The sequence below is a fragment of the Bison bison genome, unplaced genomic scaffold (assembly GCF_000754665.1).
Source record: "Bison bison bison isolate TAMUID 2011002044 unplaced genomic scaffold, Bison_UMD1.0 scf7180017864037, whole genome shotgun sequence".
In the NCBI taxonomy this organism is placed as follows: domain Eukaryota; kingdom Metazoa; phylum Chordata; class Mammalia; order Artiodactyla; family Bovidae; genus Bison; species Bison bison.
In genome coordinates, this window is record NW_011494609.1 from 5,681,978 (window position 1) to 5,689,360 (window position 7,383).

Consider the following 7,383-nt stretch of genomic DNA (forward strand, 5'->3'; position numbering starts at 1 on the left):
GTTCTTGATAATCGAGGGTAAGCAAGTATCATAATTAGCATCAGAAACTTAACATTGACCAGATAACACTGCCTAATCTACAGAGCATATTCAAGTGCTTTTAATCATCATGGTAGCATGCTTTACAGCAAAGAGGAAAATTTTATACACACACACACACCCCTACTGCCTGGGGCAGCCCGGGATGACGTCTTAGGTCTGGCTGTCAGGCATCTTCAACCTCCTCTTTGCCTTTCCTGACTTGACTTTTTTGAGGAATCAGGACACTTAGTGTATAAAATGCATCTCACTTTGGGTTTGCCTGATGTTCCCTCCCGATCAGCTTCAAGCTGTGTGTTCCTGGCAGGAATTCTGAGCCCTTCTTAGGACATGGGGTCAGGAGCCTCCTGAGGTCCACGTGTCCCACCGGGAACATCACGGCTGATCAGCTCCCAGGTAAAGGGACATCAACCAAGATTTCCACTGAGAGGTCACCATCTTCTGGGCATGTTCTTGGGGAACGTGCTTTTCTTATTTCTAAGAAATTAAATTTCCTATTTCTCATTAAACCTTCAGCTACAAGTGTTTAACATCCTTTGATGATTCTTGACGAAAACGACTCTGACTCTGACTTCTGTGATGGTGGTTTTTGTAATTTCCTTGTTCCATCTCCAGTTGTTTGCTTTCTGCTCTAAGGGAGAGTTTCCTCCTGCACCCCTTGACTTTTCCTACATTTATTGCTGTGGGTACCCACGGATTCTCCTCTTGTTCTATAGCTTGTGGCCTGTGACTGCTGAGACTTTATTTGCTCATGCTGGCCTCCCGACTGCTGGCAGGACTCAGTGGAACCAGCCCTGTGTCTATGCTTCTCCGAGCATCAGGCTCCAGCTCACCGTCTCTCTGCTCTGCCCTGGACCAGCCACATCCTCAGGGAGCCGGATTCCTTCTGAAACCTGCAGAGATGGTTCTAGAACCAAGGTCTGGAGGGATGTGCATTGTGCTCATCTAGATGCCTGTGCCTGACCAGGGCCAGCGGCCGTGTCCCTGGGGCACCAGCCGTGCTGCCCAGGTGTCCTTCCACCCTTGGCCCGACAGCTGCGGCTCCTTTCCCGGGGGTCTGGTTTGAGTCCATCAAGGCCTTTGGCTGTAAATTTGGCTCCATTTTCTCCTGTGTGATTACATTTCCTAGGATTGCTATAATGAAGTACACACGCTGGGCAGCCTAAAGCTGTAGAAGTTCATTTTCTCACAGCCTAGAGGTGAGTGCCCTCTGGAGCTCTGGGGGAAGATCCTGCAGCCTCACTGGCTTCTGGTCTCCCAGTCCACGAGCAGCGCCCTGGAGGGTCTCCCAGTTAGTGTACAGCTCCTTGGAGGGTCTCCCAGTCTACGTGCAGTGCCCTGGACTCTCAATCGGCATTGAGTCAATTCCTAGGCAGGTTGATAAGAAGTCCAGGGTCCCTGAGGAGGAGAAAGAGGTCTGGGGCTCTCAAGGAGGAGATAGGAGTCTGGAATTCTCAAGGAGAAAAAAAGGACAAACTTTTTTTTCTACATTCCTTAGTAAGGATTATACAACAATAATGTATCCTGCTTAAGGACATGTTTCTCCTTCTTGAAAACCTCTTGACTAATCCTGTTATCTTAAAATGTATATTATGGGAGTGGGTCTAGTAAGATCTTTATAACTTTGAGGCATTCTTTTGATTTATTGTAACAACCAATTAAAAAGTATATAATTCCCTTGCTAAGACTAGGGATGGGGCACTCTCTGTCCCCGTTCTGATGTCTATGTCAGAAGCTTTCTCACTTTAATAAAACTTTACTACACAAAAGCTCTTGAGTGATCAAGCCTGGCCCCTGGTCCCAAAGCTAAATCTTCTTCTTCAGAGATCATGAAGCGGACACCGTTTACCATAAGCTATCAGTATGCAGTGCCCTGGAAGGTCTCCCAGTCAGCGTGCAGATCCTGGTGGCAGAAGTGCCCTGATGGGGCTTCCCTTGGGCAGCCCAGTGGGGCTGCAGTGACCTCAGCCAAGGCCTGCTGCTTCTACCATGAGTGTCTTCATTTACTGTGCATGGGGGCTATCCAAATACTAGTGTTTCCTGTGAAATACAAATACTTGTGTGAGAAGATCCCAGAAGAATGTTTACAGCAGTGACCTTTATAACAGCAATGACCTTTATAACAGTAACAAGCAAATAGAACTGCAAATAACCCCAATTCCACTTGCAATGAGCAGACACATGTGACCAGAATGCTGTTTGACCCTAAAAATATTTGGGCTACAGCGTCAGTGGCCACACAAAAAGCCACGTGAAAAAAACGCTTGTAATAGAAAAGGCACTTAGCACAATTAAACTTATCAGCACTAAAAACTGCAAAATGAAACAACACTGTGCAAGGAGGAGGTAAAAAATATAGGGCAGGCGATAAAACAGTCAAAGTCCAGGTGTGGCTTCCAGGGGGTAAAGAAGGGAGGCTGGGAGGAGGACCCTCACCTTCAGAGGACGTGTAGGAAGCAAATATGTTTATTGACTTTTATATTAACCCATATATTTATTATTTTTAAGTTTCATTTCCCCCTGTGGATCTGAGGTTTCATCTGCTGTTGTTTCCAACATAGCTTCAGTCCTACCCCCTCCTTGTGACAAAGGTCAGGTGTATTATAGGCCCAATGATACAGTTTTATAGATACTATTTTCTACAATTGTTTTTCAAGTCAAGAAAAAAAGAAATATGTAATTGTGCTGCCTCTATAGTTAGTAAATACTAACTTTACTGCTGCTCTTGGTTCATGAGTTTGTGTGGACTTGAATTGCTGTCTGAGGTCCTGTGCTTCTAGCTCAAAGAAATTCCTGTAGTATGTCTTTTTCAGCAGGCCCACTAACAACAAACCTTCTCAGTTTTTGTTTACCTGAAAGTTGTTAAATTTTATCTTCATCTCTGAAGGATGCTGCTGCTGCTGCTGCTAAGTCACTTCAGTCGTGTCCGACTCTGTGCGACCTCATAGACGGCAGCCCACTAGGCTCCGCTGTCCCTGGGATTCTCCAGGCAAGAACACTGGAGTGGGTTGCCATTTCCTTCTCCAATGCGTGAAAGTGAAAGGTGAAAGTGAAGTCACTCAGTCGTGTCTGACCCTCAGCGACCCCATGGACTACAGCCTTCTAGGCTCCTCCTCCATCCATGGGATTTTCCAGGCAAGAGTGCTGGAGTGAGTTGCCATTGCCTTCTCCATTCTGAAGGATAGTTGTGCTAGATACAAGAGCCTCAGTTGACAGCTTTTTGCTTTGAGTACTTGAACATGTCATCTGCCTATCTTTGATTCTGATGAGAGGTCAGCTGTTACTATGCTTGGGGTTCCCTGTGTTGGCAGGTCATTTTTCTCCTACTGCTCAAATCTTTCTGTCTTTGAACTTACCTCAACCCACTCCAGCCATGACCATGGCACTTGGACAACCTTCTCTTTCTTAGAATCTACTTATGTCATCATCTTGTGACATTCTAGCCCTATCTGGGTACATGGCCTGCAGATGGCCATGGCTTGCAGGCAGCACTAGGGACAGAACCTTTGCTCTAAGGTCAGATTCCTGCCCCTTAGATGTATCCTCCCCTTCTCTCAAGTTAGTTTTACAATTAAAGCATTTTCTTTAAAAAAAAAAAAATTGAGAGGGCTTCCCTGGTGGCTCAGTGGTAAAGAATCTGCCTGCCAGCCCAGGAGACATGGGTTTGATCCTTGATCCAGGAAGATCCCAAATGCCTCGGAGCAACTGAGCCCATGAGCCACAACTACTGAGCCTGTGCTCTAGAGCCCACGAACCGCAACTACTGAAGCCCACATGCCTAGAGCTCCTGCTGCACAGCAAGAGAAGCCAGTGCATTAAGAAGCCCGCACCCCACAACTAGAGAGTACCCCCACTCTCCACAACTAGAGAAAAGCCACTGCACAGCCAAAAATAAATGAATATAAAATTATCTTAAAAACTGAGGTCCAAAATATTGGACTTCAATATTTTGACTGTGATGTATCTGGGTGTGCATCTCTCTGTGTTTATCCTATTAGAGACTGTGAAGTTTCCTGGATACATAGACTGTTGTTTTTCATTAAATTTGAGAGGCTTTCAGCCATTATTCTGGTGGATTTTTTTTTTCCCACTGTCTTTCCTTCTGGCATCTCATTATGCACACGTAGGTGTATGAACAATGCCCCACAATTCCTGGAGGCTCTGGTCATTCTTCTCTACCCTTTTTTTCTTTAAATCATGAAGTTAAATCATCTCTTTTGATCTATCTTCAAGTTCACTGATTTTTTTTTCTTCTGTCAGCTCAGATCTACTATTGAGTCCCTCTAGTCAATTTTTCAGTTGTTATTACACTTTTCAATTCCAGATTTTCCATTTGGTTTCTTTATTTTTAATCATTGACTTACTTCCCCAGCTGCCAAGATTCTCCCTGTGGAGTAGGACCTGTGGAGGTAGGAGTTAGGGTGGGAGTGTTGGGTGCCCCTTTTGGCTGCCACCCTCCACACGGAAGGTTCTTCCATGGCACATGGCAGGGACACAGGACCTGCTGCCTTTCACCAGCTGCCATGCTGCCTCATCCACCAGAGCCTGCAGAGACAGGCGTGGCTTCTCCATGCCCCACAGCTGGGCGGCTGTGCCCCGACCTTGAGAACCATGGCCGCTGCTGTCTCCCTGAGTCTCCACAGGTTTTGTGGAATGAATATTTCTTCCAGTGGCTCCTTTGCAGATTCTGGCCGATGCCCTGACTGCTTCCTTGGGGGAGAGGTTCTGCCGAGCTCCTCACATTTGACTATTAAAGTGAGCATATGCTTCAGTTTAGTTCAGTTCAGTACCTCAGTTGTGTCTGACTCTTTGCGACCCCATGGACTGAAGCACGCCAGGCTCCCCTGTCCATCACCAACTCCTGGAGCCTGCTCAAACTCATGTCCATCAAGTCAGCGATGTAATCCAACCATCTCATCCTCTGCCGTCCCCTTCTCCTCCTGCCTTCAATCTTTCCCAGCATCAGGGTCTTTTCTAATGAGTCGGTTCTTCCCATCAGGTGCCCAAAGTATTGGACCGTAAGTGTAAGCTTTAGCATCAGTCCTTCCAATGAATATTCAGGACTGATTTCACTTAGAATTGAATAGTTTGATGTCCTTGCAGTCCAAGGGACTCTCAAGAGTCTTCTCCAACACCACAGTTCAAAAGCATCAATTCTTTGGCATTCAACTTTCTTTATGGTCCAACTCTCACCCATACATGACTACTAGAAAAATCACAGCCTTGACTAGATGGATCTTTGTCAGCAAAGTAATGTCTCTGCTTTTTAATATTCTGTCTAGGTTGGTCAGAGCTTTTCTTCTAAGGAGCAAGCAACCCCATGGACTATAAGGTCCATGGAATTTTCCAGGCCAGAATACTGGAGTGGGAAGCCTTTCCCTTTTCCAGGGAATCTTCCCAACCGAGGGATCAAACCCAGGTTTCCCACATTGCAGGTGGATTCTTTACCAGCTGAACCAGAAGGGAAGCCCAAGATTACTGGAGTGGGTAGCCTATCCCTTCTCCAAGAGATCTTCCTGACCCAGGAATTGAATTGAGGTCTCCTGCATTGCAAGCAGGAGAAGCAGGAGTGGAGGCACCCCACTCCAGTACTCTTGCCTGGAAAATCCCATGGACGGAGGAGCCTGGAAGGCTGCAGTCCCTGGGGTCACTAGGAGTCGGACATGACTGAGCGGCTTCACTTTCACTTTTCACTTTCATGTATTGGAGAAGGAAATGGCAACCCACTCCAGTGTTCTTGCCTAGAGAATCCCCGGGACGGGGGAGCCTGGTGGGCTGCTGTCTCTGGGGTTGCATAGAGTCAGACACGACTGAAACGACTTAGCAGCAGCAGCAGCAGCATTGCAAGCAGATTCTTTGCCAACTGAGCTATCAGGGAATCCCTAGCATATGCTTAGACAATAGGAAATAAACAATAAATCTCACTTATGTGAGAACATGTGATGCAAAACAGCCAGCTCTGGACCCACCATCCCCAGTTTGGAACCTGGGATCCTGCACATGACAGCTGTTCCCACTCCAGGCCTGTTGATTGCAAGACTAGGAAACTGATTGTAATTCCTTCCCTACCAAGTCCTGTTTTCCTTGGGGGTCTTTGTGTCAGAAGGTGGGTCTCTCAACACCCTCCTCCTCCCTGGTGGACCTGAGGCCAGGCTGGCTGTCTCTATAGCTTGACGTGTGATTGGTGCTGGGACATGAGGTGCATGCAGGAAGCACCCCCTTTCTGGGCTCCACCACGCACCAGGGCAGGTCTCTGGGGCTGGAGCGTCTGTCTTTCTATGTGTGCAGCCCCCTTCCCCATCCCTCGTCACCCAGGAGAACAAGGGGTCTCCAGGTCCTCAGTTAACTGGCTGCCTGGCTTAGAACTTGTCAAACTAGCCCTCAGCCTCTTTGGGAGAGAAAGCTGCTAGAAGCTGGCTCTGAGACCTGTCTAGCAGCCGAGGCTGGTGGGCGTCCTAGCCGTCCAAGGAGAGGCCCTGAAACAGCCTGGCTGCCTTCTCTGATTTGCCTTCAGTCCGCTTCTCACTGGGTTATTTGTAAAGCAATGTTTTCTCCACATGCCCTTCAGCCCTTCTTTATCTGAAGATCAGAAGCACACCCAGGAGACGGGGCTGGGGAGCCGCCCTTCCTGGGGTCAGCACCGACGTTCCTCTGTGAGCTGCACAGCTGAAAGGGGGTGGTGGGCGCATTTGCCAGATTTTCAGACAAAGTCAGGCCCGGTTTTACATGCTGGCTGGATCTTGCTTTGAATAAATAGAATAGATCTTGTTTAGGGCATAAGTAGAAACTAACAGAGCCGAGAAGGCTTGTGGAAAAGGAACATAAATGATCCAGGGATTAAACAACTTGTAAAATTCTCTGTTCATGGTCTCCCTGAGTTAACCAGAAACACAAGCGGAGTCACGTATCCGGTCAGGAGCCGAACAGCACCCCCATGGACACCGGCAACCTGACTGGAAGCCAGAAGCAGGCTGGAAGCTGGAGGGGCCTCGCACATGCTGGCCCTGCCCCATGCCATGAGCAGACTCCTCTGGGCAGAGCCCACCCTGGGCTGACCCCGAGCAGAGAATGTTCCACCCACATGGGGAGCAAGCTTGTCCTCCTAAGGGCGAGAGCAGGAAACCACGTCCACCTACCTAGCTGCCCTCCCGCTAGTGGGCTCAGGGCGGGGTGGGGGGGTGGTCTTTGCCCTGCTTGTTCCCCGGGACCATGGGGTCCCTGTCTTCTGGTCAGCAGACAGAGTGCAGAAGTTTTGGTGATGGGATGTGGCTTGACCCTACGTGGGGCCACTGGCTCAGCCCAAGCTCAGGGTGGGAGCAGCAGATGCCATCAGGCTGGGGGCCA